The sequence below is a fragment of the Passer domesticus genome, chromosome 7 (genome assembly GCF_036417665.1).
Source record: "Passer domesticus isolate bPasDom1 chromosome 7, bPasDom1.hap1, whole genome shotgun sequence".
Lineage (NCBI taxonomy): Eukaryota > Metazoa > Chordata > Aves > Passeriformes > Passeridae > Passer > Passer domesticus.
Genome location: NC_087480.1, coordinates 43,602,528 through 43,627,409, shown reverse-complemented (window position 1 = coordinate 43,627,409; position 24,882 = coordinate 43,602,528). Strand labels below are relative to the sequence as shown.

General features: G+C 39.8%; 1 long non-coding RNA gene across 20 annotated transcripts in view; it reads left to right on the top strand.

Moving 5' to 3' along the window:
* The first annotated feature begins 1,165 nt into the window (after window positions 1-1,165).
* The window catches only part of LOC135304996 (uncharacterized), a 118,729-nt gene continuing 95,012 nt past the window's right edge, over window positions 1,166-24,882 (top strand). For 15 of the 20 annotated variants that reach the window (XR_010366265.1, XR_010366255.1, XR_010366259.1 and 12 more), the window contains exons 1-2: window positions 1,166-1,303; window positions 3,913-4,034. This is a non-coding gene — a long non-coding RNA (uncharacterized LOC135304996). Of the gene's footprint in view, window positions 1,304-3,912; window positions 4,035-4,325; window positions 4,452-4,491; window positions 4,571-14,262; window positions 15,686-24,658; window positions 24,679-24,882 lie in introns of those variants that run through there. The other 5 variants (XR_010366266.1, XR_010366257.1, XR_010366267.1 and 2 more) reach the window with 5 other exon arrangements.

Here is a 24,882-nt window from a genome sequence, read left to right as displayed (position 1 = left end):
TATGACCTGGTGGTGGCTGTGGAAGGTCAGGCCATCAAGGTTGCTGGCTGGGGATGTGTGGTGGCTTGATTGTGTACTGCAGCCAATGCCCACCAAGCTGCCCACTCACTCTCCTTGTCAACAGGACAGGGTGAGAGGGCAAAATGAAAATTTTGTAGATTGAGACAAAAAACAGATCACTTACCAAGTGCCATCAAGGGGAAAATAGATTCAGGTAGGGGAAAATAATTTATTGCCAATTAAATTAGATTTGGATGGTCACAAACACAGGAAATGAAATAATACAGTGAGTGATGGAGAGGAGAGAGGGGATTGTGGTCACTTCACAACAGATCCTATCTGCTGCTTCTTCCTCATCACTCTCCTCCCTGCTCCTGCATAGGCTCTCTACAGGCTGTGCTTTCCTCCAGGGCATCTCCACCTGCTCCAGTGTGGGCTCCTCTCTGGGCTCTGTGCCCTTCAGATGCCTGGAGGACCTTCTAGTCTTTCCCTCCCTCTCTGACCTTGGTGATTGCAGGGCTTTTTCTTACACTTTTTGCTTGCTGCCTTGGTGAAGTTTTGCCCTTTCTTTTTTTCTTCCCTTTTTATTTCCCCCCTGCCCCAGGGAGGGAAGAGAGGCATCACCAGTTTTCTCTGAGAGCTCAGCAGTGCCCAGCTGAGGGGCTGATGTGGAGCCAGATGGAATCGGCCCCAGCCTCCACTCACAGTGCCATCCAAGGGGTGTGAAAGGGCACCCTGGAGCAGAGGGACCTGCCCAGCCCACAGCTGGCTGCCCCTGGGGTCAGTGGCCCATGGGAACCCTGCTGCTTTGTGCAGGTTCTGGCTGGGAAATGCTGGCAGCTCCTTGGGTTTAGTGAGCTAGTCTATGTTGCTGTGTGAAAGGCAGTGAAGCTCCAACTTCTGAGCAATAAAAGCAAAGTCCTCAATGATCAAAAGCTGGGTCCTTCATGAAGAAAGGCTCATGATGCTGGGGTCCAGCATGGGCTGGGGTTTTGTTTGTTTGTTTTCCCCATTTGCCATGGCTGAGGGTGTTGGTCATGGCCCTTGTTATTCCGGGAGATTCTGATCACCTGAACCTTGTTAGTCTTAATTGCTTTCAGCTGATTTCAATCACAGAAACAAATTATTTGAGTATATAAACAGCTGCAGAAGAGTAGGATGATGGCTGTAGGATGGTTTTGGCTTCTGAGAGGAATTAAGTGCTGTAGTGGTGGGGAGTCTGTGAGAAGATGTTGTGACAGCCTTGAGGACACTTGCTATGAGTATGGAGCAGATTTTAGTGACTTCTAGAGTTGTGGCTATGGTATGTAATTTTTAGTTGTTTATGAAGCTGTCTGAAGTAAACAAGAATGTTTCATGAAATTATAATTTCTTGAGTATTTTTATGAAACCATTATTGGTTTTATTACAGATTAAGATTGTATTTTTGTGTTTGGTGTGTGAGATATTTTCTACAACATTTTCTTTATGAAAAACTTGTGTGTATGTTTATTAGAATTCTGCCTTCAACTTTTTGTGCTCCATTTATACTGTAATAAAATATTACTAAAGTTGAACAGGTAATGGGAATGTAGACTGGTGAGTTCTTAATGGACATTTTTCATAAAACTAATGAAATTTTAAAGTAAAACAGACTTATTTGTTTAGTAGTATTTTAAAATTAATTTTAATATTTACTTGAGCATTTTTCTTTAGTGTTTCTACAGAATATTGGAACTAGTTTATGAAGTGTCAAGAATAATGCTTTGGAATTTATAGATATTTAATAAGCTTACATGGGACTTTTCGTGTTTGATAACTTCAGCTGGTTTTAGTAGGTCTGGTTGTTGTGGAACTTGAATGAAACATTGGCCCCTCTTCATAAATACAGATGCATATGTATATGTACCTATACAAGGATACTAAAGTTATCAGTGCTTGTTCTTTAGTTTTACTGAATGGAATTATTACAACTTTTGTGGTTGTTTTGGGGCACAGACCCAAATGTTTGAGTCAAATCAACAGCAGTTAAAATGATGGGAATTGGAAAAAAATAGTAGGGGAGTTCACATTTAGGTACTTGATACAGGAATATGCCAGTGCTTGGAAAAAAGAAGGCACAGAAAAAGGCTTCTGCTGTGCAAGTGGCTTCTGCTTGGTCTGTTGCAGGAATGTGGGACAGCTGTGGCAGGAGGAGCAGCACATGGCTGGAGGCACTGGAGGGCTTTGGGCAGTGCCAGGGGCTGCTGGGGGCAGGAGCTCGCTGGGGTCAGCTGCTTCCAGTGCTCGGGGGCTGCAGGAAGCTGCTCTTGGACAAGCACAGTCCCTCTGCCTGCAGCGTGGTCTCAAGCCAAGTGGTCTTTTTGTTCCTGAGCTCCTTCTGGCTGTTATTTTCCACGGAGCCCTGGCTCAGAGGAAGGCTCTCTGCAGTGAGCTGTTGAGCACTCAGGCTGTTGGCTCGGTGGCTCTGCTGGGTCCTGCTGTGCCGCTTCACCGCCTTCCTGGCAGCTCCAAGCTCCCTTGCTGAGCTGTCTGGACCTCAGACACTGGGGCCATCTTCTTTTTCATTTTTCCTCTCCTTTCAGCTTCCTCTGCAGATCCTTGCACAGTTTTTGAAGACTGAAAGGCAAAACACTGCATCATTCAACACAGTGTCCACAAGAGAACTGAAAGTAGCAGATGGTTGTTATTCTTTCCAATTTCCAGCACAGATTAAGAAAAAAAAAAAAATCTTTCATTTGAACTACCACCCCTTTGGACTTTTTCCAGTATTGGGACTAAAGATTTTGGTTTTTAATACCTCTTCTCTTACAGCCTGTATTTGAAAGAAAATTTACCCCTTCTGTCTTTATATGGTGTGCATTCATATGCTTGTGTGTGCCTGTTCAGGAGAGCTTGGCACTGAGAAGAGCAGCAGGGCTAGGGGGGGAAGCTTGCTGAGTGTGAGAGGAAGTTTAGGAAGGGCTCAGTTTGCATTAGTGAGGTTGGGAACAGTGTAGGCATCTATGTTGAAGAATTAATTTTTTTTCTTTTTTGTGTATTGAGGAAGTCAAAGGGTTGGTTGTTTAGAAGTAAAAAAGAGCACAAAAAGATACAGAACAAAATAGTTTGTATGACTAGTTTCCCTGAGGTACAGAAAAAGCACAGTGGTCTAGTCTAGAGCAAGTGGCAGGGATGCTTTGCTTTGCAATGTCATCACCATTATATAACACTACTTCTTAAAATTCCATTTTATGTCTTGGGGAAATATGGTAAAATACAGCTCTACAAGAAATGGTTTGAACAGAAGGGACTAAGTGTCTGCCTCTTGTTCCTACCACATAAATACCTCTCTATTTTTGTGAATTCTCATGTGAATGCAAATTACTGTTATATCATGTTCTCCCAAAATAATCTCTTCTGTCTATTAATGTGTTGTGCAACATGAAATATCCTGTTAGAATGCTATGAAATATGCTTATTAAGATGCTGTGATATGTGTTTTGTGTTGTGGAAGGGTGCAGTGCTACAAAATGCTCCTCCCCAGCCCCAGTGTGCAGTGGAAGCTGTCCCAGGATGCACAACCCAGTGCTTCCTAGGTTTTAGGCTGCCTCTGGCTCTTGTGTTCATCTGAGAACCAGAGCAGTAGTTGAAGTCTTCCTCCCCACCCCCATCAGTTTGTGAGTCCCTATCCTCATTGACCTGTGGATTGTGGCTCTCATCTGAGAGTGGATTCTGTCTGTGCTCTCTAACATTGATCAGCAGCTTCATCGTTGCCAGAAGTCTGCCTGTCTTGCTTTGATTTGTTCTTGGCACTCTTAGAAGCCAAGAACATTCTGCTCTTTGATCTGGAGGACCTTTCTGTGACCCCTTTCAGCCACCCCATTAGCAGTAGCTTGCTATGGGCTCCTGTTGTGTTATTTTCCTAAAAGGTAGCTTTTTTCAACCCCACAGGATAAAGAAGAGTATTTCAGCCTGACTCCAGCTGAAGGTGGGAGTGCTGGGACTGTGGCTATGAACAATTGCAAATGGATTTCCCCTGCCTGGGTCGCTGTGGAGCAGCAGCCAGCCTAGAGGTACCTGCACTCTGAGTCACTTGCAGAGGGATGTGGAGTACTATGTGGTGGGAGCAGTTGTGGGTCTAAACCATCACAGCTGATAGGTCATGGTAATTTTATAAGCAGGGAAATTTAGCGTACTAAACTGTGTACTAGGAGCTGGAGAGGTCATGTTGTGGCAGATAATCTGCCTCAAGAGCTGTGCTCACACATAACTCAGTGGAATTACATTGAGATTTATGCCAACCCTTTCCCCACTTTGACCTCAGCGAGCTCTTTGAATCATACTTAAGTCAGCTGTGGCACTAGAAAGTGCCCCTTTGTTTTTCTGCATTTCTGCAATTGGGCACAGCATGCAGAGTGTGTGCTGCATGATTTAAAGAGATGTATTCTGGCTTTTGATGATGCTTCAATGGAACCTGTTGCTGTTGGAGTAGTCCCAAGGGGATTGTATTGGTGCTTGCATAATTTGCAGAGGAGGAAGAGCATGCAATATTCTCCTGCCTTTCTCACAGAGGATATTATGCTTATTTGGATTGTTCACATAAGGAGAAGTATTTTGTATGGAGACTTTATTTCTGAAATGTTTAAAAAAAAAGTTCTTCTGTGGAACTTTATGTAGAGACTGATTTCTGTGAAGAAACAGAGTCCCCTGTGTAACGAGTTCTTGTTGTCTAAACCTAAGACAAAAAAATCAGAATTGCCTTGAGCAAGTTCAGGGAAAACCAATAAGAGCAATTTAATGATTTGCTCACAGCTGAGTCAGAGGGTAGCTGCTCTCAGCTGTGGGTTGGCTCTTTCCAAGGTCATGCTAATTCTCTAAACCTGAGGATTTTTGTTGCTTTGCCTGTGTGACTATTGACTTCTTAGTTTTTCATTCTCAACAGCAGGAATTTTTGTCATTGAAATAATTTTGTAGGGCAAGAAGAAAATCCCAAGCACAAGCAACCTTATTTATAACATTCATTGCATGCTCTTCAAAACGTTCCTGGTGTTTCACATAACCTGCAAACACCTTTGTTGGGTAGGTTGTTTCTGTGACCTTACCTCAAGGACAAACTTTTCTTGTGCTGTGAAGTCATAACTTTTACTTAAAAGGATACAAATATCTGAATAATATAGCATTCTACTCTATGTAATCCGAAATCATTGGACAATTTGGAAACTCTTATTGAAAGTCTCAAGGTATTTTCCCAAATACTAAACGGGTCAAAAAGAAATGGAGAGCTGAAGAGTGTGGCTGTGTTCTTAGTTACTGGTGTTCAGAGGTGTCTCAATGTTTGGTTCACTAATGGCCTTTGACTCTATGTGGAGGGGTATGTCATTTATTCAGTACAGATTTATTATGGCTGCCTATTGAGAAGAGCACTGAAATACCACATTTCATTTTGTTGTGAATGAGGGTAAGAAAGCCTTTCAACATGAGGTTTTTTTTTTTTATTAGAGAGCAGAGCTGTACACATTATTCTATGAATTCTGATTAGGAAAGCATTTTTAGTTAATGTACTGTTTGCCAGCCAGTCCCAGCTTCTGAAAACCCTCTTGTAACACAGTGGTCACTAATGAATAGGTTTCTAACAGGTAATTATACTTGTGTGAAAGAACTTGGAGTGCCTGGCTCTGTTTTCATTATGATTGGTCAGCTAACTAGGATACGATTGGTCTTCCAAATGCAGTTGCAAGTTTTCAGTGCCTTGGTATTTGAAGCTTCTGCTTTACACAGTATTGTGCTGTCCTCTTCCACCCCAAAACCCTGGGTTGTCACCTAGGGTTTTGCTCTGACAGGAAAATATCCATCATTTTGATGAAATATATTTAGGATCTATTGTTTAGGCCCTGCCCCCAAAATTCATGTTGCAGTGCCATTTTTAGAAATTTTGGCTGGATACATGTGGCATTATTTCCTATGCCTTCATGGAATTTGAGGACTAGAAGTGGTATTCCTAAAAATATCTTCATTTTATGTCATATCTAGAACTTTGTTCATAGTGTGCCAGAAATATTTGGGCACAACTGCAAGCTCTTTAAGAGTTCAGGGAGTGTTCCGATTTTCACAAGCCACATGATCCAGCCTGTGTCTGTCATGCTTTACTGTAGCAAATGAAAATTAAGAATATACTTATATTTAAAGAGAGCTGGCTATTAGCTTTCTGCTAGTTTTTATTGAAAGCTACATTGTTTTGTGAATTGTGAGAAGGGCTGTTTTGAGGTTGGGAAGGTGGTGTTTAGAGAGTTATTCCTGTGGCATTTAGGTACCTTAACATGTGGAGCCTATGAACTGTGAATTAAAAAATCTTGACTGTCTCTGATTTCTTTTTTAATATCTCAGATGCACTTAAGATCCATTTACATGAGAGAATCTACTACCTCTGCAAATCCAGTTTTTGATGTGGCACTATTTCTGTAAGGAAACACACTTTGCTCTGATTTTTTAAAAATTTTTTTATTTTGCAGTAAATGATATAACTTGTTACCTGTCTGTTCTTAGCTAATCAGCAGGCTTTGACAATCACTGCTCCCTTCCTTCAGCTGTGGAAGTGTGTGTATATTGCCCATACAGCTGTTTCCAGCTGTGCTGGGGAAGGCTGCAAGGCCACTGGCAGTGACTGGTCCTTGGCTCAGGATGTGTACAGTTGTGGGGGTAATTGCCATTACTCCAGGGTCATCTGATAAACCAGAACTCTGAGAGAACAAGAGAAGGTCCAAAGGATTGAAGGCCAAGGTTTTAAAAGGCTTAGATGTGATCTCTGCTGTGAGGTGACCTTGCTTGCAGGGGAGGAGGTTGCAGAAAAGCTGACTGGCTTTGATGTTGGACCTACCCAGGCCCCAGTGGGCAGCTGCTTCCTACTGCACCTGGATGTGTGAAGCAGCTTGAGGGTGCCTGACTCTTACAGCATGTTGGCTTTTAAAAGCAAATCATTACATGTTCTGGGTATCACTGGCAGGAACACCACTAAAGAAATGCTCTGTAATGGTTTGAATGCAGCAATCACTTGTTCAAGTACTTTATATTTAGGTCTTAATGAGAAAATGACTGCATGTTAAATCACATAAATCCACTGAGTGAGAAAATGATAATTTTGGGATTATCTTTGGAATGGATGTCTATTTTGTCTATTGCAGAGATGCTACCTGAAGTTAAATGTGCTTTGGCAGGCGGTCATTCTTTAACTGTGGTATTTAAACAAGTTACTGTTTCTTTGATAATGACAGCTGTAGTTCATTGTCATTAACAGCTGTAGGTTATGTATATACCCATGGAAATACCCATGTATTTCTCACTCAATAAGAATTTAACATATTTCTACTTGCCTCATGGGGTTGCTAAAGCTTTTTCATGAAGAAGGACTGAGTTTAACTTTTTCTTTTGTAGCATGACAATAGTGCATTTGAAAACTGTTTTTTCCTAAAGATAGACCAAAAACCCTCTTAGTTATTCTCCATCTCTAGGGGTTTGTAAATGAATTTTGTAGGATTCTGTGTGCCTAATTCCTGTGAAATTTCACAGACCTTTGTGTGCAAGTTGCATTTAGATATTTGGCCTAAGAAAAATCAGTGTACTTGAGCTAAGTTCAGTAAAGTTATATGGATTTCTACCAAGTGAGGATTAAACTTAAGCAGCATAATATTTTCAATAGGTTTAAATTTTTTTAAAAGAAAAACTTTAAAACCTGCATACTAGCTCTTATCACTCAGCAGTAACGGAAATTGCTCCCACATATTCTCATCAGAACCTTTGGAATTGTTCCTACTTAAGCTGCCACCTTTCTGGATTTGTGACGGGGGCAGCGCTTCCAAAAGAGAAAAAGGTATTTGCTGTATCCCAAGTGGTTTTCTGGGTTGGTGACACCCGTTTGTTCCCGAGGGTGTGGATGTTGGATCCCCAGCTGTACAAATCAGAGTAGTGCTTGTTCCGAGCATGGTGTGGCTGCAAGTTGTATGATTGGTCCCACATTGTTTTTAAGACCACGAGATTTAAGCTTAAAGATCCCAGGAAACATTCCTTTGGCAACTGCTAGTATGAAAATAAAATCTAGTATGTGCACTTTCATTTAAATTAAGTCTGCTCTTTTTTCTGGCTCTGACTGCTTTTTCTACCTTGGTAGACTTTTGGATGACAGAGCTAGGCTTAGCAATTCTAGGTGTCTGTGGCCATCCAGTCTGGCTGTTTCCAGCACAGAGTGATGCTGCTGGGATTTTCAAGGCAGTAGCAATCTTCAGGTGCCTCTGCCCTTAATGTGGTGTGCTGTGCTTAAAAGCCCCATGCAGGAAGCCATGTGCAGGTTTTCTATAAATGCTCATTAAGATCTGGGCATGGTAGAATACTTGTCGTGTTTGGGAGCAGGAATTTACTACAGATAGTAAAAGCAGGGGAATTGAAACCATGAGACTGAGCAGCTCTCCATGGGCCACTGCTGGCTTGGAGACCTCTGGAACTTCCTTGCAAATTCAGCTATGTGTGTTCTTCACCCAAACAATAACCTTTTCTTGGCTTCTAGCCATTCCTATTTATTGGAATTGTGCTCTTTAAATGCTGGGGATTTTTAAAGCATTTATTGTGATCACCTTCATGCTTTCCAAATTCTAGGCAATGTAATTGTATATTAAAATTACAATTGGTATTTTAGAGTTGGCAACCTAGAAAAGGGGCTGAAAGGGTGAAAGAGTTGACATTTTAGAGTTGCTTCTTGAAGGGGTTTTGGTGTCTGATCCCAGAAACAAGTCTTAAAGCTGGACATCCTTGGTGTTTTAATAAGGCTGAAACACGTGTTGAAGGGTTGTAGTAACGTTTTTCTACAGCACTTTATATGGAAATAGATCTGTGTTCTGGAAGAAATTAATGGTGTTCTCTGGAATCAAAGTAATTATTTTCTTGATTTAGATTATCTTTTTATGAAGTCTTGTCTCTACTTTTTTGTGTCAGAATGTGTCCTTAAACTGTTAATTACACTGACCTTTTGCTGGACAGATGGCTAAATAGATTGCAGCAGTTGTAAACCCTCCTGTACTGCCATGCAGTGTTTTCATTATGTTCATAAAGCCATCAGGTTATAGGGTGCTGTTTTTCAACTTACATTCAGTCATTTCAACTGAACACTGTCACCATTCATATGAACCAATTCCTGATCTAGTTGGAAATGCCTGCCTGTGGCACTTATTCTTTGTAGCATCCCTGCAGGTGTTTTTGCTGATAAGAGATTGCTTCCATGTGGCAGGAGAATGGCTGTCCTTGTAGTTGAGGATAGTGACTGTGAGCCTTGTCTATGAATTCAAGATCATGAATAAGGGCCTCATGTTCTTATTTTATTTCCTTCTAATTTTATATTGCCACTGAAAGCTTCAGCATTTCAAAGGATTGTCCACCTTGCACCTGCTGTACATGTTTATTAGTATGCACTAGCCTACTGATTACTTTCCTGCCTCACAATCTTATTTCATTGACGGTGTGACTTTGAAGTATTTCTGGGTTTTAGAATGCTTCACCATGGGTTTACTTGTTTGCTACAAATCCTGCTAAGAGGCATGTCTGATAGCCTACATCTTATAAAAGAGTTTAGAAATCTAGGCCTCCAACTAATTACTGTGATGAACAGAATACAGTGGAGCAGCTCAAACCTTTGCAAAACAACTTCATGGCAAAAAGTAATGGATTTCTGAAAATCAATTAGGAAACAAAGTTTCGTTCCTGTAAAAGACACTCTAAATTTCATTTTGGAGTTTGAATAAAATGAAAACCTCAAGATATTTGAAAGGAGAAGTTTTCTGGAATTGCTTGTTTTGGAATAATAAAGATGTATGACCAGGTTAGAGGTACCAGATGCTAAGTTCAATTTGCTCTCTGTAGCAAACCAGGGCTTTGATTTCAGATGTGTTCAACCTTAAGCATCATTGCTATCCAAAGGAGAGAAGTTTTCTGGAATTGTGGCAGAATGCTAACAGGGCTCAGACATGCAGAAGGCGCAGAATTCTCTAGGCTGTGCTCATGTAACTACTAAAAGCTCTGCTGAGGTGTCTTGGGGCTAGAAAGGGGAAAAGAAGCTGGCCTCAACTGCAGAGCACAGCAGGACTGTGTCAGGCATTCAGCAGCACTGAATGAGGGGGAGGCAGCCCCACCTGGGCCAGGGCTGCTCCAGGACTGTGCTGGCAGTGGCCACCAACTCCTTGTGCCAGCCAGAACCCCCTGTAGAGTGGTGGCCTTGGCCAAGTTCACAATATAATGGAACAGAGGGCTTGGAGGCTCTACACTTTATATAGAGTCTTTACATTTAAAGATACTTGAATTTTACTAAACAGTTTGTTGAAGTCAACTGGATGCAGTTGCTGAATCAGGTTATATCAGCCTTGCCCAATGCTGGCTGAAAATGATGGGACTTAAACAGTGATGCATTAAGTGTGTCAGGGTTTGAAAGCTCAGTTTAGAATGATATAAAAATCCCCCCATCTGTTTTACAATACACTGGTACTTTTTTTCCCCCTGAAAATGTTGTCCTTATTGGTTATCAAATTAAACTGTAGTTGAAGAGAAGGCATTAGATTTGTGTTCCCATCTTCAAACCTAGTTTATTTTAATAAAGAGGAAATCAACAGAACATATGCCAACAATATTTTTAGGAATTATTTGCAATGAACGTATGTAATTCTTTGGGAATTGAAGGAAAAAAATCACAAAAAGTCACAATAGCTCTGATTGCTTTCTTAGAAGAAAAAAAAAAAGAAAAGGAGGGAAAAATGAAGCTCGTGTAGAGATAATTGAAGCTGAAACATTTCTTGTGCTCTTAAGATGAGCTGCAGAAAGCAAATTATGTGAAAAAACAAAGGGGGAAATGTCATGTGTCAGCTCTCCTCATTTTCTTTTTGGCTGCATGCCCAGTCTCTAAACTCGTATTAAGCTTTGCCATGGCAACAATATCTGTGAGGTGTTTTCCAGTCCAGAGTGTACTTCTTGCTGCAGGTCTAGGGAGTAGAGATTTGGAAACTGTTTGTCTGTAATCTTATACTTCACTAAACATGAGAATTTGGAATAAGTGGGTATTTTGTGTGACTTGTGTGACCAGAAAGGTTAAAAAAAAAAAAGGCTTTCAAAAAAAAAAAAAAAAAAAAACAAACAAAAAAAACCCCTAAAAAACCCACACCAACTCTGCATTGAAAGTACCAAGTTATGAAAGTACCATTCTATGTTTTCTTTCCAAGAATCCATGAGTAACTGACATTCTGAGTAACAAATATTATCTTTTGACATTATCAAACTTAAAATATTTTTCATCTTTATCTTGATCAGCATAGGTACTAATGGTACTAATCTCATTTCTTGACTGAAATCTGACATCTGGAGGAGATTTTGACTGATTCATAGCCAAGCAATGGAATGGCTGAATTGTTGGAGGCAGATGTACTGTCCTGTGCCCTTCTGTCTTGTTTCTGATGTCCCTTCCTAAATCCTGTCAGACAGTGTCACATTTGCCAGTCAAGGCTCCACTCCTTTGGAAAAGAACCCAAGTGTTTGAGCCAAGAGTTGATGGGAAATGACAGATGTGCCTCAAAGTTTGCTGGTTTCTGACATAGAGACAGCTTATCACTTGAGACCATATAAATGCATTTTATTAAGCTTGTGGATTCTCAAACATCTTTGTCCCCCTATTAGTTGTTAGTGCTGAGGCAGCCTGTAGATGTGTTCGTGGGGATTTGGGCTTCAAATATTTAAGAAATACAATTTAAAAGGCATTGTATATAGTCTGTACTTCAGACTAACCTTTCCAGGCAACAGCTTCAAATCTAAGCTCAAGATCCTTCAGAACTATAGCATTGAAGAACTCACCCCCTCCAAAACCACCACGTTTCTTACCTGTGTGTGCTTGTGTGCACTTAAAAAGTATAGTTCTACACAAGGTATTAAGAACAATGCTTCATGCTTAAAACTGTCCTCTTTCTTATGTTTAGAGTTTAATACTTATTTTACTAGTTTCTTTGCAAGTCTGTGCTAGTTCTCCCCTGAAGAATCAACGACATGTATTCACAGCAATAAAGCAGAATGTAATTGGTGTGGCCACAGCAGAATGAGACAGTATCAGAGCCAGGAAAGCTGGATTGATGGCAGAGCTCAGCCTGGGTGCAGTAGTGTGATATGAGCTTTATGATGCTTCACTGCACAATATATATGTCCCAATAGTGCTTCTGCTAGTTTACATATCTCCACATTGCCCTTCATTTTGTGATAGAAGCATGCCTGGAAAAATATGATAGTCTGAGATATTATTTTGATTGCATATATTTCAGCCTATGATACAGATAGTTCTAGCAAGGAGCACTGTATAATTTTGTATTTTGGTGTTGCTTCTTCCTGGAGGGAAAAAACTTTTGTCATTTTAACATATAAACTTTTACTGATATTATAGAATTAGATGGGGAAAAGAAAATACTTTGAGTTACTCTGGAGCTGAATGAAGGATGTGGAGAAGGCCAAATAGTGAGTGGAAACAATCTTTTCTTTGAATGCGAGATCATTCTACTTCAGACACTTTTTTTTTTACTTATGCAGTCAGGAGTTAGCCAATCGGGTCCATGCAAAAGTATCTAATTAGCTGTTTATTTTTCATAACTACTAACACAAATAAGAGCAGACGGGTCTCAGCACTTCAGAAGTTTAGGCTGTTTCCTTCAAGTCCTCAGTGCAAATGGAGATGACTGTCTTTATAGCCTACACTTGAAAATACTGATCTTGCCCATTAAATACTGTTTTTAATCAATTTGCAGAATATGGCCCACAAAAGGTTGAAATTACTTTTCTGCATGAGGGGACTCAGTGTCAGTACAGAGCCTTTTAATAGCTCTCTGCTGTTTCTCTGGCATTGTTTCCCATGAGGGTGGGTATGTTCCTCAGCCAGCACTTACAAATGACAGACGGTTGTTGAGCAAGCCCTCAGCAGTGAGAGCTCTCCTGAGTGCTCTGGTGGTGTCACTTGTATGACACTCATCAGCTGGTGACACTGAGTTAGAGCAGGGTATCAGTGAGACTGAGGCTGGCACCTCTGAGAGAACAGCAAGAGGCTGTGGGAAAGATTGAGCAAGGCAGGTTTCAGGGTGCTGGAATGACTGATGAGGGAAACAAGGAGTTGGGGTAGTAGCTGCAATCAATTTCAAGGCAATCAGATATATTATGTAGCTATTTTTTTTTTTTCTGCCAACAAAGAAGGAAAACCATCAGATGCTCTGGGTAATGTTGTCATGTTCTACTCTTGGTCCTGATGCATTTTCCTCTTATTGTTAACATCCCTTCTGTGATGAGCCCAGTTTTGGCTTGGAAGATTTCTCCCTATCTCGGTACTGCTGCAGTGAGATTGGTTCCACATTCACAGAGCCCAGGGATTCAGGTGTGCTGATGTAGGGAGGAGCAGGGGACAAAAAAGACCACCTTGTATTGCTTCTGGTGACAAGATTTCTGAATCACATTAGAACCTGAAATAGTATTTTAAATTAAGCAGAAGGAAAGTGAATTTGTAGCATGGATACCTTTGACTGTAATGTATCCTGAAAACAGAAAGTCATGAGTTTTTAATACTTCTTTGATATCTTGTCAATACCTTGATATTTGTAGATGTTGTCCAACATTTGGGTCACACATAAGGAATCACAAATTTGGCATTACTGTATCCATTGCTATATCAAGCAACACAGAACAAGTTTTTGTGCAGCTATTTGAATATTTTTCTTTGTTTTTCTTGGAACAAGCAAGAGAGATTGTAACAAAACCCTCCTAACATCTATCATTTGCCATCAGCTCAACAATTCTTTTAAAGGGATTATTGAAATTTATAGCAAAGTGCTAGGAAGACATAGTAGGGCCCAGGACTGTCCATAGAGGCAGGTCACCTCATAAATGCTTAGCACTATGTACAATGCATTTTAATAAGATGTCTGGTTTGTACAAAGTAGCCCAATAATAGTGAATTGCAGTTGTTCATTGCTTGTTAGTAAAGATGCCCCCTGACCTCTAGTTCCTTTTTAGATCCCTAAAGTTTGCATTCCTTTCTTAATAACCATTTTATGCCTTTTGACTAATAAAAGGCCTGCACTTGGCTGTGATTGTCAGAAATGCTTTGGTCTGTTTTGGACAAGGACAAGGGTCACTGTCTCAGTGTGAAAAATTGCCTCAGAAAAGTTCTTCTTTATATTGTGTTTTTGCTGTGATTTGCAGTTTCAGAGAAATGTATCAATTTCATCCTTGTCTATTTCCTCCTTTCACTTCAAGAAAGAAGACAAAATTCAGTTTTGAGCCTGGATGGTTTCCTAATTTTAGTCTCAAGCCTGTGCTGTTAACTAACATGTGCTGGATAGGATGGATCTCCTGTAAGATTGTGAATGGCACACATTATCTGGGCCATGATGGGGATTTTGCTTCAGCTCTGGCTTCTGTTCAGTAGCTGCATTCTATCATTTTATACATGCTGCATATTCCTTCAAGCTAATAAAGCAGCTCTTTGCTATGCATGACCTGCTCTGTGGTGTGACTGACTGATAACTGCAGCATTTTAAACCTGGCACTACATTATTAGACCTGCTGCCAGGTCCTGGTTATTTGTCAGAAATATTTCTTACCACTGGAACTTCAGTAAGATGGAAAGTAATTTTATAGGGTCACTGCAAACCTGTGGGACATAAAGTGCTGGGATCCATCACAGCCAAGGCATTACCTACCAGACTTATGGATGTGGAGATGTGTGTTCCTATGAAACCCACCACAAAAAAGTGCATTCCCCATGGTACTGTGTCATTCTGTCTCTATCAAATATGAAATAACTTCAGTTTTACTCTTCGCTATAAAGAAATTTATCTAGCTGCTGAGAGACTTTTTCTCCAAATATAGATACACCTTAATGTGAGTCAGGTAAGATGTAGTTTGGGGAATATAGGATGGCTATATTCCTGTCTTTGATGGAAGTGTATTATTGCTTCTCATGGGAGCTAGGTCCATTTTGTGCTTTAAGGAATAAATATCTTCAAAGGCATCCTTATACATCTTCAAGACAAAGAGTGGACTTGGTAAATCTGATTCAGTAGTGCCTGTTAGAAGATCTAAACAATGTTAGAAAAAGCATTTTTCCCGTACCAGTGTGCCTTAAGCCCAAAAGAAGCCCACTGAAGAAAATACCTCTTTCCTCTGACCTCATTCTACCTCAGCTGAGATCTCCAGAGTCTGGGTTCCCTGAAATATGAAAGCAAGGAAATGTCTGGCAATGTATTCTGTACAGGGAAGTCCATCTATGTTTTCCAGTCTGAAATAGCCAGTCTAAAGCCCAGGCCACACTTGTTTAGAGTGACTTATGAAGTTAAATGTAGGAGTTACTGGTCCACTGAGGAAAACAAAGGTGAAGGAGAAATGTTTCCTTTATGCAAAGTATGTCAAAGGTATGCTTGACTCTTGTTAAGCTGTTGATTTTTTAGTATATGGAAGTGTTTGAAGAATATTTGTTACATTTTCCTTGGAAGAATGGAACTACTAACTCAGACTTCACCAGGGATCACATTTTGGGGTGTGATGACCTCTTTATGGCTGCCAAGACCAGTGTGTAACTTTAATAAAGTTTCTTTAATAAATTCTTTTGTATTCTTAATTGTCTTAGCTTATGCAGATAATCAATAAAACAAGAAAAGACGTGTTAAATAAGATGTAAAAAGCTTACAGTGATGCCTTGGTCTCATTGGTGAGAAAAACTAAGTAAAGTTTTTCACTTTAGCTGAAAAAAAGGCTCTGAGTATGTTTCACGTGAAATGTGACAGTAATCAAAGCAATGAAAGTTACCATGAGTCACCATTATGTTTTATGGTTTCTGTGTGCTGTTTTCCTAACCTACATCAGCCTCAGTAAACCCCACATCCACGCTCAAACTCAATATTTTTTTTAAGACAAGCATTAAATAGAAGGACTTCTCTGGAAGGAAAGTGAAGAAAGAAACATGATGTCAAGAAGGGACTGAGAGGTCTTTGGGGGAAATTAACAATATGCTGAAATGTAGACATGTGATTAACTTGGTTTCTGTATACTGACTTTTTCTTGTCTTTCACTCTGCTCTGATGCAAAAATAACAAGTTTTGAAAGGCAAGCTTGAAAATTAACACTGCTTAGAGCCATTAGTTTACTAGGTTCTCTTTGGTAGCTTACAGTCACAGATAATGCAAGGCACCAATAAATAAATAGCAGAGAGTAAGAGAATTCAGAATAGAAGTTATGTATGTGCATGAAGAACCTACTTATAGTAAGGCATGCAGCCTAAACCTTGCTTTATATGGGAAGAAATTCTTTACCTTGTGTATGCAAGTATCCTTCCTTTGTTACCAGGGTATGTAAGTGTTTCTTGCACATGCCAAAGGCGAAGACCTTTAGGGTATATGGAATGTAATGTACTCATAAGCAGTACTTACATCATCCTATTAGGGACTTCCTGGAACATCTAATACCAAATTAAAAATATAAAGTGGAACAGAAATCTGTGAATATGAAGGACTGCTACAGAGGCAAGCATAATTTGCTTGAGAGTTCTCTGCTCTAACCCAAATATCAGATTTGTCCTGCTTTTCTAGATGGCGTGTTCTTGAACAGAATGGATGGGGGATAACACACTGTCAATAAAATAATTCAGTATTATTTTCCCTGTAAGTGTAGGTAATTTTATAAGAGGCTAGTGTCAAAGACTGAGATTCAAAAGCATGGATGATTTGACTTCTGCCTGTCTGTTATCCCAACATGAAATTGGTTTTATTTTCAGGGGTGCCAAGTGCAGAGATAAATATTTTTATTTTTGTAATTTGCAATGTATGATGGATTTTGAAACTCCAGCCAATATTAATCTCATTTTGCTGCAAGAACCATTTTTATGTTAAAATGGTGCTCCAGTTCATGCTATTTTCCATTACAAGCTCTTTGAATCCTAAGAGTTGCAGTGCAAAATAATTATAGTAATTTGAGGAGTCTTAGTATGTGAAACAATGGCCTTCTGAATTGCCTCATGGTGGCTGGGAAAATGAAATGAATAATGTGTCTACTTGAAAAACATTTTATAGAATATGTCTGACCATGAGAGAGAAAGTAGGAAATAAGCCTCGCTTCTCTTTGGACAATGTCTATTTTTTCTCCTCGGTGAGGAGTAATCAGTTTGTAGTCAGTTACTGGGTGGCAGATGCTGTAAAAACACAGAACAAAGGCAGGACCCCCATCCCAGAGACTTTATAATCTGTGTACAAACAGGCAGCAGGTGGGTGCAGCAGATGTGTAAAACCAGAACAATGAGCAGAGAGGGGTCAGCACTGGCAGGGTCAGAGCTGACTCTGGGTTGTTCAGGTTTAGATGCCATTCTGGTGAATTGCTGTTTGGGAAGATTTGGAAAAGTATAAAGGGTAGTTCTGGAGAATCCTAATTTACTGGGTACTTATGCTGCAAAAACCTTATTAGCAATTCAAAGCAGAATTCAAACACAGGTTTGGTTTGATCTCTTCCGTGATTTGAGGTCGAGCTTTATGGAATGACCTATAAGATTAAACATCAGTGTCTCAATGCTGGCAATCATTTAGATAAGATTGCAGTATGCTTCTAACAGTGACATAATTTGAAATTCTTACCTGCAGCTGTTTATGGTTTATCTTTCTGAACTCTGTGGTTGTATCTTGTGTCATGCAAAGATTGTGTTTCTGAGTTAATATACAAAATCTGGTCAATACATAATGGAATTAAAGAATATCACATCACATTCAGTTATTCTATTATTGTGGCCAAAATATATGGTTAATTACTTATTATTAGATACTGTTTATGCTGAAATTCTTTGACTCGTTTTCTGAAGATCCTCTTTTCTGTCTTGTCATACTTCCTCCTTTCTTTTGCCATTAGACCTCCTTTTCATCCCTTGCTGAAAATAATTCAGTTTCCCTGTAAACTCTGGCCATACCGTATTTTTTTACTCAGTTATTGCAGTATTCACAAAATTTATTTTCCCTTATAGCTAGAAAGTTGTCTATTCCATCTATTCAGTACTTGTGACACACTTTTAATAGCAGATTAACATATGCTTTCTAAAACAGCTGCACAGTTTGCTGATAATGCCTTTCAGTACTAACAGGACCTTTTAGCTTTGGATTTTCCTACTAACAGATGAAAAATCTGTAAAAAGCAAGCTGTAAGAGGCAAAAGAGGGGAAATATTCTGCTACTTCGTTGGAGTTGGCTTTGATGCATTTTAAAGCTGCAATGAGTTTACAGTTTTTTTCCATGTTGTATAATGTGTCACCATTCAACAGTTAAAGCTGCCTATTGCAAGATATTCAGCATTAAAGTCTCAGAACTATGGATTGCAGGAAGTTGAGGGAGATTATTCAGGGGAAGCATCATTCCACATTTACTCCATTTTAATGCTTTTGCTGTTGTTGGCTACTGTTGTAGGGGAGATAAGACTAAATGAACTTCTGTTCTGACCCACCAAAGCTGTTATGTTCTTACTTAGTGTATACTGATGGGATTAGAAGTATATTTTGAAGTTCTATGGGAATAGAGAGATGAAAACTTTGTGTAGTATTTTGATTTGATAGTACTAGGGTTACTCTGTCACTTCACTGAACAGTAACATTTTTTACAAATCTAATTACTAATTAATTAAGTCATTAAATGAGGTAAAACAGTGGAAATTAAGGATCTTTGAGCCTTAAAGAGACTTTGATCCCAAGGGATCTGGTATTAGTGGTGAGCTCTGTGGTATGTTTGGGGACTTATTATTCCAAGCCTCAGTTTCTTGTCTGTAAAATGTGCATCATATTTCTGGCCTCACTTTCTTTATTGAGAACTCAGACACACAGCTAGTTTTATTAGCCATGACTTCAGGTGGAGCCTGGAAGGTCACATTTCATTGTAACTGCTTATATTAAAGCACAGTAGTTCACCTGTTATTTAGGGCATACAGCATAATCTATGTAAAGCTAAGAAGTCTAAGGGCATGTTTTAAATATTTTTACAAATATTGAACTATATGCTATAATGCTAATACTAAATATTGTTTTATTCCTGTGAGAAATTCTGTGTATTCGGGTCAGCTCAATGTGAATTTTACCTGAATAATGACTTTAGCACTAAGTCTAAGGGGACATTTTCCAAGGAAGAAGTTATTGGTGTAATCACAAGTTGCAGGATTAAGACCTTCAGGTAAAAGTGGTCAGACTCTGTATTGAAATGGAGCATTAGCTTTAATTCTGTATTTCTGCACTTGTACTACTGATTCTAAACTTTAGATTTAAACTTTTGGGGGAGTTTAATAAACATATTCTAACAGCCACTGCACAATCTATTCTGTTTGGCCAGATTCAAATGCTCACAGACACCAGGCAATGAAGTGTGACTGCTTTTTTCAATACTAACAGCAGAAGGAAAGAAATGAAAAGCTGGTAAACCTTTTTAAGGACACATTTACACACACTTTTAATCTGTGTGGGAGAGGCTTTTGTGTTCTCTCTTTGCTTACCTGTGTACATTTATATTGGCACTTAGAAAACTGAATTCCCACTCAACTCAGTGCCAGGGCTTTAAATGTATTTGCAGTTTTGCACGCAATTGAATATATTGGTATCTGACATGACGTTAAATTACTTTTAGTGAGAGTAACACCTGAAGCCGATTGCTACCACGTTGGAATTACTGAGAAGTTCTTAGCTTTTATTTTATAATAGTCAAAACTTATGGAGCATGCCTGGGTTGTACCAGCCCCTTGTCCATAAAATAAGACAGAAATCATATTATTCCTTTTGGGATTTTCTTCAGGGTTTCATTATGTATTCTTATCACTTTTATTCTGTGTGGATGCATTTTATCATGCATTTTCAGTGGTATATGATATTTGTATTCCAGTCAGTACCTATACCACACTCAGGTAATCTGTTGCAGCTGGGGATACTGCAGAGGAATTACTGGGGCACCAGGCTGCTGGGGACATGACAGGAGAAAAAGCTGCAGTCAAGGGAGTTTTGGTTCTGAGGTATTGTTGGAGAAAGCAGTGAACAGGGTCTTAGCAGAGCTGGGCTTCTGATGTGCAAAATAAATAAGGAAAGCAACTGGGAAAATAAAAATGAGCATCTCAGCTGGGAGACATTTCTTACTTCAGTCTTCCCAGCTACCTCTCCCAGCTGCAGTGCTGCTTAAAGAAGTGGAATGTAGTTCTGAGGGTGGGAGGAGAAGAGTGTGATGTGAAGACAGAGGCAGCCTACTAATGTGGAAGAAGCTGTCAAGCTTCATGAATTTAAATATCTGCTCCTAGTTCTGGTTAACCTTCTACACATACATGCTGTATGCAAACAGTGACTTTGGGAATCTCATGTGCTGGAAATACATAAACATACTATCTTCTAGAAGAGTCCTTTTCTTACAGAAACTGTCACTCATTACCTCTTTATGTTTGATGTTATTCAAATTCAATGCAGTGCTACAGTTTCTTTGGAAGTTTCTATTCAGAAGAAGAGATCCTGGGAACGCTGGGATACATTCATGTGACCTGCAAACTGCCTGATTTGGCAAAATGGAAGAAATTAAAGCTGTACTTATACAGCAGGAACCTTCCATCCCCCCAAATCCTCTTCTGAAAGTAGTGATATTAATTGATCAAGGGAACAAAAAATCAGCATTCAACACTTCATTCAGCAAGAATTGATTTACCAACTTTGCCTTCTATAGTTTGAAATCCCACTAGTAAAAGCCGCCTTCAGTATGTGTTTAAGGCCCACTGGTTTCATAGGGCACCAAGAATACCTGCTGTCTTTGAAATATCTAACAGGTATTGGGGGAATGTTGCTAACCTTGGCATAGGATGGTCTGCATTTCTGTGTGAAGAGCTGTAGTGTGATGATAGGTGTTCTGAATGTTTTCAAAAAGGAAGTGAGTTATTATGAGAACTGTACCCCATGTCATTCCTATGCAGCTAAAAATGAGCCTTTATTTTGCAGTGCTGTCAGCTTCACCAATTACTGTGCTCTGTGAGGTTTGTAGTTATGTTTTGGTTTATCTTTTTTTAAAGTTTTTGTTATTATTTTGAGCTGAGATGTTTTTAAACTTATTTGAGTATAGGAGCTTCTATAGAACTGATTTCTATCAATGGCACTTGTATAGCCAAATACTCTCTAAAAACTGAGATCCATGTACTTTTATGTTTCTTTAAGTTTTTGAATGCATTTATAAATCAGGTTTTAAAAGCCTACTTAGCTCTGTTCCGCTCCCATCTTGAAGTGCGGAAGCACAGGAAACTACTGGAGTGTGTTCTCAGGGAGATTGTTGTGGCTGTCTCATCAGAGATGCCCTAGAGCCCTCTTAAAAGCTTACTGAAGTCGATGAAAAGAATCTCTTTAACCTTGTAAGCTTTTTATTTAGCCCATGAGCTTGTCAGGCCTGTAGCTGTCACTTTATTTTATATTTGTACAGTTTCGGGTACCACAAGACCATTCTTCATTGATCTCTGGGCCCCGTCACAGAAATATGCAGTTACCTGAAAACATATATTAAGTGTTTCATACATTATTTATCACATCTCATTTCAGCTGTGGTACTCACTTGGCTATCTTGTGTGCTTAGAGTTGAGATAGAGATGGGCAGTGGAGAAGTTCAGATTTCTGTTTCCACTCTGGTGACCCTTTAGGTTCTAGGAAGCATTTTTGAGGTCATAAGGTTGCAGTTTTGGAAATCCATGAAACCACAGTATGTCCTTTTACTATAGGCTGGAATTAAAGCAGGCTGTGTAATGTGTCCTCTAAGTTGCAGTGGCATGGCCATTGATTCTAAGAAAGGGATGAATGCTGTGGGAATCTCCTGGAAGCAGATGTGGGTCAGGCTCCTGACCTGTACAGCACCGTCTGGAGCAGTGGGTGATTGGCCATGACTCCTGGGCACTGCTGCACAGTGTGTGCTGCTCTAGAGAATATTGTCTGTGTTGGGAGCTGTGTGCTGCAGTGGAAGGGACTGGGATTTAGGAAGCTGTCATGCTGCTGCCCTGTAACAGAAGCAAAATGCTTCACCTTGGTTTTTCTAAGGACAAATGTTCCTTTCCTCACAGACAGTAGGAAGAATGGGCTAGAGCAAATGGTTCATAGAAACTGCTGAACTCCCTCATGTTCTGGTGATTTCTTGCAGTGGTGAATGCTGGTCAGGGTGTTGGAGGGAATGTAAAAAAACCTGGTGGGGAAAGCTAAGTTTAGTGCCCATGCTTCTGTAAGTTTTGGCAGCTTGTAGAGAAGATCAATGTCTGTATACTGTGTAGTAAGATAGGGAGAGAAGACTGGAAATCTAAGAAAAGGAAGCATATAAGGCATGACCTCCAACAGTTTAATATGCATAAAGTTACAGACTGCTGTGGAAGCAAGGGGTCAGACTCCAAATGCTTAGTGTGTTCTTGGGCTATGTGCTAAAATAGCTGTGCATCAAGCTGACCTGACATGCAAGACTGTGGCTGGGGCTTTGTTGTGCCGGCAGGCAGTAAAGGCCCTTTCAGTGGCTCAGCTGCCTCCTGGCAGTGGGATCTGGCTGGGAAGTCAATAAGGATGCATACATTCACAGTCCAAATCTCCCATGGATTCAGGCCTAGGCCTTCCCCATAAGCGGGTAGGACTTTCTGTCTGGATGGATTTTTGGCTCTCAGATCTTGTACATTTCATTCAGGCCATTGTGAGCATCCAGAATGTTCAACATCCATTGGTATTGAACCTCATGTCTAAGCAGGTAATGAAAGATGGTTGCACTTCACTTCTGCAGCAACTTTGCAGTACTTGTCAACTATTTGTAACTTGAGTCTGACACAATCCCCTATTATGCATAATAAGGATGTTTCCATAATACCTTGAAGCTATGCTCAAAATGCTGGAAAACCTTAACAAATACCTCCAAATAACACTTTATTCAGCAAAGAAAAAGAGAAGCTGAAACAGTTCCTCAAATTTTCCAAGAAAGCAGTAATACACTTTGAAATATTTGGAATTTCATGACCCTTGGGGTCTGCTGTCAATGTTTTTTGGGTACCAGACTTGGCAGGAAGGTTAAAAAACTCAGAATCCACACTCGGGTAACTATACTGCTTCTAACATGAGGTCTTATTTTTCTTGGTCTAATTTATTAACCTACTTGTGGGAAATACCTATGATGATACCAAGTAAGTAATATCTTGTTTCATGTGCTGATCATTAAATTTCTGGATATTTTTCTCTGCAGTTTCTGCATGAATTAACCATTTAACTTCTGTAAATGAGCTTAGGCACAGGGACTGAGTTGGTACCATACTGCTCTCTGCAAACTGGGCTTAAACAGACACAGTATTAAGGACAGCTATCCTTAGATTGACTAACTAGATAGCTGTATTAAAAGTATTAGTTTTTGTGTGATTTTAGATAGTGTTAGATTTTTCGGTTTATCTCAGAAAATAGAAATTGTGTGAAATTAACTTTTTAATATTTGCTTCTTCTTTTATTTTTATGAACACCTGGTCACAGTTATGGTATGGGTAAAGTTACCACTTTCTGCCTTCTATTACCTTCACCCAGCTTCTGCAGGGGCAGAAGTACCATTCACTTTTTAATGTAAAAGTGAATGGTAAAACATGCCTGAAATTAGCCCTACTTTTGAAACAGTAGCAAGACAATGTTGCTAAATAAAAACATGCATAAAACCCCACTGCTGTGCCCTCCCAGCTATAAAATTCCCGGGACTCCAGCAGGTGGCAGTGAGCAACAGTCTGAAATTTGAATGCTGCAAAAAATGAAGAATGATTTCCACTACTGAAGCTTAAAAGATACTGAATTCATTTAGGAGCTAAATGAAACAGATGTGGCAGGTACCTGCAAACATCTAAACAAATGAAACACATTTTTCACAGACTGGTAGCTTCTAAGGCAGCCCTCAAAGGTGACATTTTCCTGCTCCCTACATCGTCTCTATTTTCTCCCTGGGTGGGTGTTACAGCTTTATGCTGTGATGCAGTGCTGTGGAAGCAAGCACTGTTGGCTTTACTGCATAGAAAACAATTCACTCTGTTAGATTAATAGAAATGCAGAATGTGTTTTGAATAGCTCATTTTACATCTAGGCCTTTTTTCATGGAAGGCATAATGAATTGGATTGGGATAGGCAATTTAATTTATTACAGCTGTCAGCCAGTGAGCACTGCTGCACTTGATTTGTTTTGGTGCCTCTTGCAGGTTGCTGCCAAGGTGGTTGTCATTACACTTCATTTTGTGAACTACTCAGGTGGGGGAAACATAAAGGAAAAGGTTACTGGGCAGGAGGGGAGCAGAGCTTCCTTTTCTGTAGCTGTGAGAAAAGTGCTAAGAGAAATAAGTTATTTTCTGGTGAAGTCCTTTTTTACTGAGGTATATATTGAGCCTTTGTTTAATTATTTGACATTAGTGGTTAAATCAAGACCTAAATACATACTATTGTTCCCTGGTGTAGTTTACCGTGCTCTGTAGGGAGGAAACAAATAATTTCTGTAATGAGCAAAACAGAACCGAAAGGCAGATTTAGTGGCTGATTTTGTTCATTTGATTACCAGTCTAAATAGAAAAATCTAGGTCTTGGGTGGTACTGACAAGTAATGACATCTGTGAGTGTGGAGGTTCATTTTCTGCTTCTGCTCTTCTCCAGCTAGGGCATCTGGACTTCCATTGAAGGAGCTTTTTGGGCCTGAGGTATCCTGAAAGGTTTTAAGGATCTGCACAAACTCCCTGAGTCTTACATTGCAAGAGGCTGCAAGCTGAGACAAACTGTCTTGCAGATGTAGAGAGCTGTGGCCCCTTGCCTAATTGCAGTTGGATTAACTTGTCCTCTAGAAAAAGGATGTGGGATTTCTTTCCTTTCTGTCTGAACCC